Consider the following 11,832-nt stretch of genomic DNA (forward strand, 5'->3'; position numbering starts at 1 on the left):
TGAACAGGTGCCAAGTTACCTGGAAGAACAAATACGGTTTTTCTCTTCCATCCAACCACAAATTTTCATGGCAGTTATTGGAACTTAACGATGTTTGGGAGTTGTCCTCCTCTCTCAAATGTGGTTAAAATTGGCCTGAATTTTTGCAGAGGCAGGAGGGGGTAGTGGGGGAGAAAGAGTGAGAGAGAAAACATGCCTAAAAATAACATTTGGATTTTTCCAGGCCATTTGTCCTGGAATATTAGAAAATGTAATGTGTAAAATAATAATTTTTTTTTCCGCTAAAGACACATAGTAACACACACAACTTAATTATTTTTATTTTGATCTAGTAATACACTTTCATATACACTGACAGCTGCATTTTCTTCAATTCAGAGTACATACACTTTGAGCTTGGTATTTTTCAACTCCCCAAAGGATGGACAACACTCTAAGGAGCCATTTGGCCAGTGGGAGGAAAAAGCACTTACCAGTGTGTGGATTATTATGGAGATAAGCCCATAGTTGTGTGAGGAGCACATCAACAGAACCACATCTGTTTACATCAGCTGGGGATCTATCACTTATCTGTAATAGTATGTTTCCCAAGACCGCCAACTGATTTTGGACTTAATATTTGATTACATGATCATTTTGAGAACTCTGCAATGGCTCATAAGAGAAATCTTACTGTCTTTGGTAGTTTTGTCTAACTCATACTCTAGGTTCCACAACTCTTACTGATACTATGTATTAACAAACTAAAGAGACTGTTTTTAATAGTCTGTGTCACCATGTTCACATTACTCATCAGTGAAGTTAGTTACAATTTTGGGGAGTTAAAAGCCTTTCTTTAAAGTAAGCAGGCTCAAAGGTTGGTCCACGGGCATAATTGGCAGTACCAGGGTTTGGAATGAAATTCAAGTTCTACATGCTAATACTAAGACCAAGATACAGTAGGTTCAGGGCAGCCCTCACTGCTTTTGACATTCTGATGCCATAGATAAACATCAATTACTGGTTTTGGCAATATTATCTTCCCTCGAGTTCATACTTTCACACTAGTTTCGATTTGGCTACTGCATCTGTCTTCTCTTTTCCATGCCTGTCTCCATGGCTCTGATTAAATGCTACAGAGGTGCAACACACCAGATCAGCATGTGGTGGATGAGATGCAGATGCATCTAGCAAAGGCTTTGCTGTTATGTATGTTGTAATTTATAGTTTTCATCAAGTGTCTCTCTAAGGAAATAGATTTACATCCATACACATTTATCTCTGCCTTTCCTCTTACAATACCACCCCCTTTATTTCTTTACTTTCATTTTCTGTTTCAGTATCTCTCTTTCTGTTATTGTTTCCTTACAGAATGCCACCATTTTATACATTCATATGTCTATGGTAGGAAAAAAGCAAAGGAAAATGGATCAGTAGAAACACTGGCTTTGCAGAGACCTGTAATGGGCAAGTCGCCAAGGAAATTCTGCTGCAAAGTAAGCAAGGAAGCCAAAATTTTTAAATTTCACGGCTTCTAATACACATCATTTCATCAGAAAAAATATGGATGACTTAGAAATCTAATTACACTGACCTTCAGGGATGTTTTTACTTGCTGTCACTCCAAAGTCAGTAATACAAACTCTCAGAATTTGATCTTAGTGCTCATAGTCCCTTGCTCTCATTTTTAAAAATTAATGACAGTGCATCTGTCTATAGTCCAGATCTCAAGATGCCAAACTTTTATTCTCTTTTTTGCTTTTTGTTTCCATAGGAATGTTGCTGGAAGCATGGATGGGGTTCTGTTCAGATCAGCTTTTTAAGTACGCACTGTTTCACATTGAAAAAAATTAAGAATCATGTATATGGACAATGAACAATTTTATTTAGAGGGAAATAACTGTTTTGTCTGCTCTTGATTTCTTACATATTCAGTTACTTTCTGAACATATCATATAGGCTATTGTACTCCAAATGCACTTTGGTATAGACATCTACCAACACAATAATCAGTTGTGTTTACATTACAATCAGACTTGATTCATGCCTATAAAGTCATCCCATTTTATGTATTTACACACATATTTTCTCCCCACTCTTTCCCCAAACAGACCACACAAAATGCAAGGAATAGTTCATAAATTCTGAACTCAAATCTGCAAAAGTTGCAAAATATCAGGATAAGGCTGCTGCTTAAGACAGAATAATAACTGGTAGTTGGAATTAGGATGTGGTCATCTGTAGACCAACTCTGGAGGAAGAGCTGGAGTATTCTCTCAATGTATTTTAGCACTAGAAACAGGAAATAAATTAGAATGGTGACTCTCAGGCATCCCACATCTAATTCTAGTTTGTGAACAAGGCAAGGTAAAATGGGCTTTTAAGAAATGGCAAAAGAGAGCAAGCTTCCACTGCCATTATGTTTTACATAGAGGGATAAAATCACTTCAGACAAAAGTAAGGCTTGAATGTGCAGCTTCAGGAGCTGAAGCTATCTGTATTCCAAATCTCAATCAGCTGGATTTCAACATGTGGAAATGATGACTGCAACTCTTGCTCTCTGTGAACAGGTTTACCCTTGAAAGTCTTTCAAAGATAGGAATTTTTGAAGAATTTCTCATGAAAAAAAATTTCATGAGATTTGGATGAAATACCATTTGGGTGAAAAAAAGGATCAAAGAGACAAGCAATGAAAACAAAATTACTTTAGGTAGAGATACCATCCAAAGTACTGAAATTATCTGTCCCTAGTCCCGCCACAGTACCTGTGTGACTGGTGTGAAGGAATTGATAATTTTTATTAGACAGCTCTACAGCATCTCTATTTGATGACTTGAAAACTGCAGAAAACATGTCACCCCCTCAAATACTTCCCATCTATCTGGAAGGCCAAGTGACTTTATACACATACAGCAGTGTACTAAAGAGCCTGTACCATTAGAAGCACAAATGGTCCCCCTGATTTGATGTAAAGCGCTAGAAAGAAAAATTAAACAGGTAAAGATCACAGGGGTTCACAGGAGTGTGAATTCAATTAAAATTACATAGAGGTTGAATTTAATTGGCAATCACAGCATTGTTTTGTCAGGTCTAATAGTGACTCATCATGCTAAAAATCTAAATGCAGCAGTACAGTAAAATTAAAGAAAAAAGAAGTGTGATCAGGAAAAACATCACCAAAACCTCACAAGGAGATATCTGGCATAAAGTGCTAAAATGAACACTTTGCCAAATACTTGGCAAGGACAACAAGTTTTCATTTAAGTTCTTTAAATGAAAAAAAAAAACCACCACACTCTAGTACCTATTATTTGTAGCTGTGTTTTCTCTGTAAACTTTGCCTGTATGAAAGGTACCAGGCATGCTCTTTATTATCCTTTTAAATTGGTGAAGTTTAGATTTTCTTCCACTCTGAAATGATCCTGGAACATGCTCTGTGCCAGAAGGACTCTAGATGAAAAGTAAGCATAAAGAGTTTAATAACACAGACATCACAAAATTATAATTAATTTACATAAAAAGCCATAATAATGCACATTTGTAGTGTTGTGGTAAATACATTTTTTTAGAAGTTAACACTCTTGCAGGAGATTATCTTTTTTCTTATTTTTTAGATGTTCTGACTTCAAATTTCAAAATGCTTTTCTATGTCAATGACAATCTTAATAAAGTCCAATTAGTTCCACAAGGCACTTTCTGATGCACAAGCCTCTGGCTTGATTGCGGTGAATGGTGGGTATTTCCTGTGTTTAAGTCCACATATGGATTGAGTAAGGCAGTGGCAGAGAGACTACTGTTTTCCTTCACTATATCTTCATTTCTTTTTCACAGGGTAAGCCTTTTTTGTTTTTCCTGGCTCTGTTGTCAAAACATTGACCAGAGTTTTGGCTCATGGTATTGGAATAGGAGGCCAAAACAATCCTCTGAAAACCAGTGTGGCAAAATGTATTTTAAATCTATACATTCACCATTCAGCCATGGGAGTAACCACACCCACTGCCCCACTCTGTGGTTTAAAAACAACATGGGTTTGCCCCCAGAACAGTTTGATTTATTCGACAAGCTTTTTCAAGCTGGGTATATCAACATTTAAACTGTTCTGAGGCTTGGCTTCCTACGTCACATGTACAGCAAGTATTAAAACACACTCTAATCATTTTCTGCCTCTATTAAACTAGACAAGGTGAATGCATTGTGCATTCTGCAGGATTTCTTTGAAAACCTGTCAGTCTCTCCGAAGACAGACAACTTACAGTGATTCTTTTTTTTTTTTCCCTCAAAAACATACAATTGGGATCTTTTAAGTATTACCTTTGTTACATCCTTTTTGGAAAATAGACCATTATAATGAATATGTAGACCTAATTCCTGTTCTTGACATAAAGAAGTCCAATGCAAAACAGTGAAAGATGACACATGTTAAGGACTTCTTCATAAAATGTAGCAAGTGTAACAAGTACCCTGTGACAATACAAAATATTTTCCTGCATTATCAGGTCCCTGGAAGGATTTTCTTTCCTTGGGAGTAACAAGGAATACAAACAAAAACTTGGCTGAAAAAATGAAATCAGGACAAGACCAATTTTGCACACATGACTGGGAAAATTAAAGTATAGAGATGGTGTGTGGTAGATTAAATAATCTATCCAAACAGAATCTAACAGTTTAAGTACTGGGGTGTAATTCCCCTGAACCAGAATTCCTGTATTATTTACTCCCAGCTGTTTTTATTTCACTTTTTGTATTGGGTACCACACCACTGAGCTGGGCCTCTGTTTGTGTAGGTTGCATGTACATGATCTACCTAACAGTCATATACAGAAATATATTCATAGGCACGCAACAAGAAGTCTGAATTTGGGGTAAGTGGTGGTTCTACCTTGAACGACCTATAAATGATCCATGTGACATTTGAACCAAATTTAAATATCCCACCTGCATTTACTCCCAAGCGGCACAGCGGGAACCAAGGAGCAGACCGGGAAGTGCCTTTTGTCATTTAATCAAACATAAACTTCACAGCCAAACCCGTTTCATTTTTGCGGGCTGCAGAAAGCTCTACAAGGAATGGGGAGAGAATATAGATGTTTGTGAACGCAACGACACGTTACAGTTTCTGTGTTATCCTCCCCTCAGCCCAGTGCTCCGCTGCCCAGCTTCCACCCAGGGTGAGGGGCAGCGGGGGGAAGAGCCAGACCTAACTGAGAGAAAAGTAAAAGCAATTAGCCCGGGGGACGGATACACCGCTCGATGGGCCGCTGCTGATGGATGTCCTGCCGCCCCCGGAGGCCTGGGCGGCCCCAGCCCCGGCCCCCGCCACACCCTGGGCCTCCGGAGCGGTGGTGCAGTGGGGACCTGGCCGGTCTCATCCCCGCCGCTCCCCGTCCCTCGGCCCCGCCTGGGAATGCTCCTCACCTCGGCGCGCAAACTCCCGCCTCCAGAGCCGCGGTTTGTTCCTCTTGCGACGTATTCCCGTCGGCTTTCGTCACGAAAATTGTAAAACCTCAGTGCTGGGTTTTTAGTGGCTTAAAAAAAATAGTAAAAAGTTACATCAAGCAACGTTTCAACAGACCCCATGAACCCGAGATGCGAGAGCTAAAGGGGGAAGGGAGGAGCAGAAACTGAAGTATCAGCAGGAACAGCAAATAGCTTCATTTTTACTCCCAGACACCATAACTTGTTTTACGATTAGTGATCTATCTAAAGATTTGTCCTGGAAGTACTTGGTATTGGGTTACAAAAGGTTACGTTAATTGCATTAAGCCATAATGACCCATGAAGGACTACAAAGACTTGGAGAAATCACGCTTCCTCCTTAAAGAAATAAATAAAATAAAATAAAACAAAATAAAATGAAATGAAATGAAATAAAATAATAAAATAATAAACCAAAAGGAAGAGCGCGGCAGGGCGGCAGGGCTGGCACATGGCCGGGACTCCTGGTGGAAGCAGGCAGGGCGGGAGGCAACGCCCTGGCCCCGGTGGGCTCCGGCCCCGTATACCTTCCCTGGTGCCCTCGCCCCCCCGCCCGGCTCTGCTACGGTGGGAGGGCGTGTGTCGGCCCCTGGGCGCAGTCGCCTGCGTTATGGTCCGGAATTAAATGTGTCTACTAATAATCTATAGTCTCGCTCGCCGGGGCAGAGCAGACAAACAAAATTGTCATTCCAAATGAAAAGAAAACACTATTTCTTAGAAGTGTTTAGGAGGGTGCACAGCGGGACATATTTTCTTTCTTACTGGCAAGAGTTTGTAACTGGATCCCTTAACATTACTGAGAACATGAAAACATGAAACGAAAGTATTGATCCAAGAATTCACCGAAGAAAAGTATCCAAATACACACTGGTTTGTTTGAAATTTTTTTTAAGGTTACATCAGATGTTTACGGAGGAAGTGGAAGCCTGTGATATAGCCCCTGCGTGCCCCATTCAAACATACGTGGAGGAAAGTGTTATTTGTGTTGTTAAATTTACATTATGTTCACTTTAATTGCATCAGCTGCTAGATAGATCTAGGAATAATGGCATTTAAGAGGAAAATAGCAATCATCTTCAGAAGATTGCAGCATAATGGAATAACCTAATTAATTTAACCTTGCAGTCTTCCATAATGGCTGCACTTTATCATTTCCACAGATGGATCTTGAAGGAATTAACAATGCTGTTTATCCCAGCAGACATCTCTGACTGTGGTTAGCCAATGGCAGATTTCCCACTTGAAGATGCATTTCTTCACTTGAGAGAAACCAGCTCGAGCCCTGGCAATAGCTGTCGAAACTTGCTAATACTGTATGTGTGTGGGATATTGAAAACCTGAGAAAATGAACAATGGTCTCATCTTTATGGTCTTATCAAGTGACGCTGTGAGAAGATAGAGTGTTTCCTTTCTAACTTTTCCAATACCATTTCTTCCTTTATTTTCCCCTTTGCTATATTTTTTCTTTAATAGCTTATCCTACAAATCTTTTTTTTTCTTTTATAAACGCTGTACATGTCTGTTTCTAGACATTCAACTCCTCTCCTAGATGATTTGCAATGCAGAATTTTTGTGCTTGGGAAACCTGAGTAGACTTGAGGTAAGCACTCCTCCACATACAAAACACAGTAAAAGCCGGATTATTTGAACAAGCTGATTGTTTATTACTTCAGGAAATAATGCATTTTCCACGTTGCCATATTCTAGGATGCACATGCACTCACACACTCCAGTCACTCGTGGGTGTCAGACGGAAATCGGGGAGGGAGAAATATGCCGTGATACAAATCTAGGAATGCACCACAGCAATTAAGTGCTCTATACCTTTACCTGTATAGGTATTAAAGACTCTTGTTTGGCAACTTTGAGAGGGATATTTGCTACCCCAACAGCAGGGACTTGAGGAGTCAACCACGGCAAGGAAACAGTAAACCAGATGTGCACATTGTGGGCACGATTCTCTTTTCCCGTTCTTGTACAAAGACAAACGTTTTGCAGGGGTACGGAGGCAAGGATGGTTCTGTATTCTGTGTGCAATAGCTGTGCTTCTATATTCGAGACGGATCTTAAACAGTATTGTTTTTTTTTTGTAAGGTTTATTGGCATCCGGGGGCTGTCGCTGTTGTTTCGGGGAGGGAGGAGGGGAAGGCGGGCTTGCACACTTCCGAGTATCTGGCAAGCAAAACTCCCATCCTTGAACTTGGACCTTACCTCTGCCCCAAATGACAATTTGATACCGTTCTTACAGGCCGATACAGAAAGCGTCTTTTCTATCTCTCGTTTGTACGCAGCAGCGTCCAATAGACACATGGAAAAAATGTGGGGCTTCTGGTAAAATTCGTACTGCTCTTAGTTTCTATAAAGCAGTAAAGATTAATGGCAGCCCAGGAGCCACCCGAGTTGCTTGCGCCGTGTCTTTTAGGAGGATAGTTTTGGATCCAAACCTGAATTTGTTAATCTGGCAGGTATCTCCATCACCAGCCAACGGACACAGTATTTACTCGATACGAAACACTTGGGTGTGCTGTCACCTCTTTTCTTGGCGGGTTAAGTCCCCGACTGCTGACGGCCGAGAGCATGGCGGGGAGAAGCGCCTACTTTCCATCCCGACCAGGGGTACAGAGCCGCCTCGATCACACTGCTCCTTCAGGGCAGGTACGGCAGGGAGGGTGCTGGGATTTGAGCCGATTACGTAATCCATGACGCAAGCCCAGCTAATGGGGAGATAGTGATGCCGCTTCGCTAACTGGTTTGAAATCCTAAGCATTGGCCACCTGAAAATAATACTGCACATCTATTGTATATATTCCCACTGGAGGGGAAAAAAAAGAATACAAGGAAGAACGGGCACAGAGAGTAGCGCAGGGGACCTCAGGCTTTTGCTGGCACGTAGCTGGTCTGGGCGTGGGACAAAGCGAGAGATGCAGCCCGGCTGTCTGCGCCACGTGAAAATCTGTTGAAAAACCAAACAAAAACAAACAAACAAAAAAATCACCAAACAAACACCCATAAAGAAAAAAGCAAAACCAACAACAAAACAAACACCAATCAAAACCTGCGGGGAAAAAAAAAAAAACCAAAAGAGACTAGGCACGGCTGGTGAATCCCACAGAGGCACACAGGCTCGGCGGCCCCTCCGAGCCGGCCACACCTGCTAGCCCGGCAGACCCCCCGCGCAGCCCCGCCGGGCCCCCGTGGATGCCCACAGGTTGTCGGTGCCCCTACAGTGCTGGCGAGCCGAGGGGGAGGGATGGCGGTGCTGCCGAGTGTCAGTGATGCAGTTGCTGCGGGGGGATTAAGTTTTGGTTATGATGTAGGCTAACGCCGCTGTGGGACTTTGCCACATCTCAAATCCTGCACGTGTGAGCGCAGCTTTCCAGCCCCTTCCCTGCTCCATGGTCACATATTCCCACTGACAGTAATTTCACTGAAAATAAGATTTTTTTTTTAAACAGGCAAAGTGTAGCTATTAAAAGACAGAACACAAATCCCAGCGGAAAGCCCGCATGCTGCAGGATCCCACTGTCCCCTCGGAGGAGCCGGAGGGCCGCGACGGTCCCCACCTCCCCCGCGCAGAGTGGTGGGCGGGGGAAGAGGGGCCACCCCCCGCTCCGTGCTCTGCTCCCGCCTCGGCCGCTCCTCCCCTCGGCTAGGGGAGATTCACCTGGGAATCCAACAGGACTTTCCTGTTTACCCGGCCCCGGTGGCCCCTGCTGGTGCTACCGCTGGTGCCGGCCCCCTAGGAAGGGGAACAGAGGCTCGGGGGCAAGGGGACATTGTGGGGGCGGTGAACCGGGAGACGAAAAGGCTGCAAGGGCAGCTGCTCTGTAGTCGAGACCTGGGCTGTTCTTGTCCTGCTCAGCCAGAGAACAGTGATGCTGCAAGTGCGGAGGCGGCGGCAGCATCTTCCCCCTGCCTTTCTTGAACCGTCGAAGCCAAACCTCCCTGGTGTCCCTGTAGAGCTGACCTGTAGCCGGGACATCAGGGCCCGAGCAGAAGTTCTGATGCGCACTCCAGTGTCATCCCCACCCGCCTGCCTCAGCATCACCCCGCAGCTCAGGTTCCCTCCGGCTCCATCCGCAGCGCAAGCCGCACATGCAAAACAGCCGGGCCGGGTCAGGGCCGGGCCGGCCCCTGGCAGAGCGCGGAGCGGTCCGGCCGAGGCGAGCGGGGAGGCTGCGAACGCCTCCCCCGACACTTCCCGCCGCCGGGCGTGAGCGCTCGGTCAGGAGGGTGGGCTTTGCTTGGAACGCGGAGATCACGTAAATCTTAAAATCTCCTATGAAAATTAATAAAAACACACGAAATCCTAGACAGTCCATAGCAACTGATTTTTATCTACCGTTTTACGCGTTTCATTATCCACCTAAATATAGCCACCCCGTGATTTAATGTAGTTCACGGAGACCACAGGCATTTTTGGCTTCCCTTAGCCTTTTCATTCTAGCGCTGGCAATGGGCTGACTTCAGTCTTCTCTCAACAGTTGACTATATCTGGGGGTTGGGATAAGACTAAGAAGGAGAAAAAGATTGCATTCGATGTATTTGTCTCGGTACCTCTTCAAACTAACTTGGAGAACCCCAAGCTCTTCAAACCCTGTTTTTCGGTACATCCCCCTGTGTGCTCGCTTTCTGTCACCGTTACGTCTCGACAGAAAACTTCTTTAGAAGCTGGAGACACCCGTCCGGCTTGGGGGAGGCGGGCGCTGGCTTTAATCAGCATAGTCAGAGAACCAGAATCAGGTGTGGATTTGTTTCAGGGCATGTTTGCATCAATCAGTATTTTCGTTACAATCTTGTCAACAGTTTTAATTCAAAGCGTATGCTAAAGCCGGAGAAACTGAGCCATACAAGGGACAGAGTTATTTTTAGAAAAATATTGTTAAACAAACTGGCATGGCTGAAATATTCTGATGCTACTAGAGGCTAATCATTTTTTCTTAGCTTTAACGACAACGAAATGGCTCGATGTAGTGTGGGAGGACGGTCAATAATTTTAGCGAGCTTCGACCGTGGCCTGCTAACCCAGAGGAGCGCACTGTCTCCTCCTGAACTTTTCCCTCTACGTCTATATCAGGCGCAGATAGAACCCTCTCCTTTCCCCAGCACGACCTGGAGCGGGGGTGAGAGCACTGGGGGTCTGCGGTCCGGGGTCACAGCGCCAGCCCTTGTGCGCCTTGGGGCGTTCCGCGCCGTCCCTCACCACCCACACCTCCAGCCTCCCCCCGTCCCGCCTCATCGCGCCCTCCCGCCCAGCGACCCATTGCAGGTCCCGGGGAACCCACGGCGTCATCCCGGTGCTGTGGGCAGAGAGAGATGGGAGCCCCCATCGACTGCACAGGCTTTGCGCGGAAGGTGTCGGAGGGACTGTCCGCGAGTTTGCGGCGGGCAGTCAATACCAGGCGCGGCGAGCCGTGGGGCTCATCTCCTGTGGAGCCGGGGCCGGCTCAGCCACCCCACCGCCCCTCTCGGGAGGTTAAACTCACCGGATTAAAGGCTAACCCGACGGAGAAGCGCTCCTACCTGCGCTGCGTTTTTGGCTTAGCTATTTGCGTGGGGCTTGGGCGGCCCGGCTGCGCGGACGCCCTGCGAGCGTCTGGCCGGCTCTTTTCGCTGCCGCTCTCCGGCATCCCCAGCTCACTTTTCACATCAAATAGGCCATTAACTTTTGATCCTGGCTGTTACATTCCAGGTTTCCCAGTGATGTTTCCTGCATACTGAGCCCCCCCGCCCCCACTTCTGTCCCACTTTGCATTTAAACACCACCCAGTAGATCTGAATTTCTGTCGAAAATGTAATTTTGAACATATGCACTCATTCGTCTCTTCGCGCTTGGCCTCGCATCGAAATCCCTCTCGGAGGAGGGACTTAACATTTTAGAGCCCCAGAAGAGTGTTAAATTTTTGGCTTGCTTACATCTTTCAGCGACCGAGCCAGAACGAGACCTATTAAAACACTGACTAATGCCTGCGAAGACAATTTCCATAACTTCAAAGCCCTTACGCGACTATTGGCAACGGCTACGTTCAAGCGCTGCAAAGAGCAAAGGGATCAGAGAGACGTTAGCTACTCCCGTTTAGAACGTTATTAAGCGGGAGCAGTGACTCAGTCTTCAACGGAATAGGCTTTGGTTTTTTGGGTTTCTTTTCCCCATGTGATCTCCTAGTTTCCTCTCTTGTTTGTAGGAAACCACTCGAATGACCGAACGCAGTGCTGAAGGAGAACTTCCAGGGTGCTACAGGGGGTCCTCCTTGCGAGACAGCGGGTCGGCCCACTGTGGGTGGAAGGGGGTGATTTCACGCATGGTTGCACCCCAGTCCCTGCCCACCAGCCGCTTCCCCGAAACCTCGCTGCGGGGGGCCGAGGCGGCGGAGCTCC

General features: G+C 45.3%; 1 long non-coding RNA gene across 1 annotated transcript; it reads right to left on the reverse strand.

Annotated features, from left to right (window-relative positions):
* Nucleotides 1-3,310: 3,310 nt before the first annotated feature.
* On the reverse strand, nucleotides 3,311-5,497 carry LOC113973656. The gene is made up of 3 exons (XR_003536322.1): nucleotides 5,395-5,497; nucleotides 4,915-5,037; nucleotides 3,311-3,429 (listed from the first exon to the last, which is right to left on the reverse strand). It is a non-coding gene; the product is annotated as an uncharacterized LOC113973656 (long non-coding RNA).
* Nucleotides 5,498-11,832: the final 6,335 nt, after the last annotated feature.

Source organism: Neopelma chrysocephalum, unplaced genomic scaffold (genome assembly GCF_003984885.1).
Source record: "Neopelma chrysocephalum unplaced genomic scaffold, ASM398488v2 Primary Assembly neopelma1_22, whole genome shotgun sequence".
In the NCBI taxonomy this organism is placed as follows: domain Eukaryota; kingdom Metazoa; phylum Chordata; class Aves; order Passeriformes; family Pipridae; genus Neopelma; species Neopelma chrysocephalum.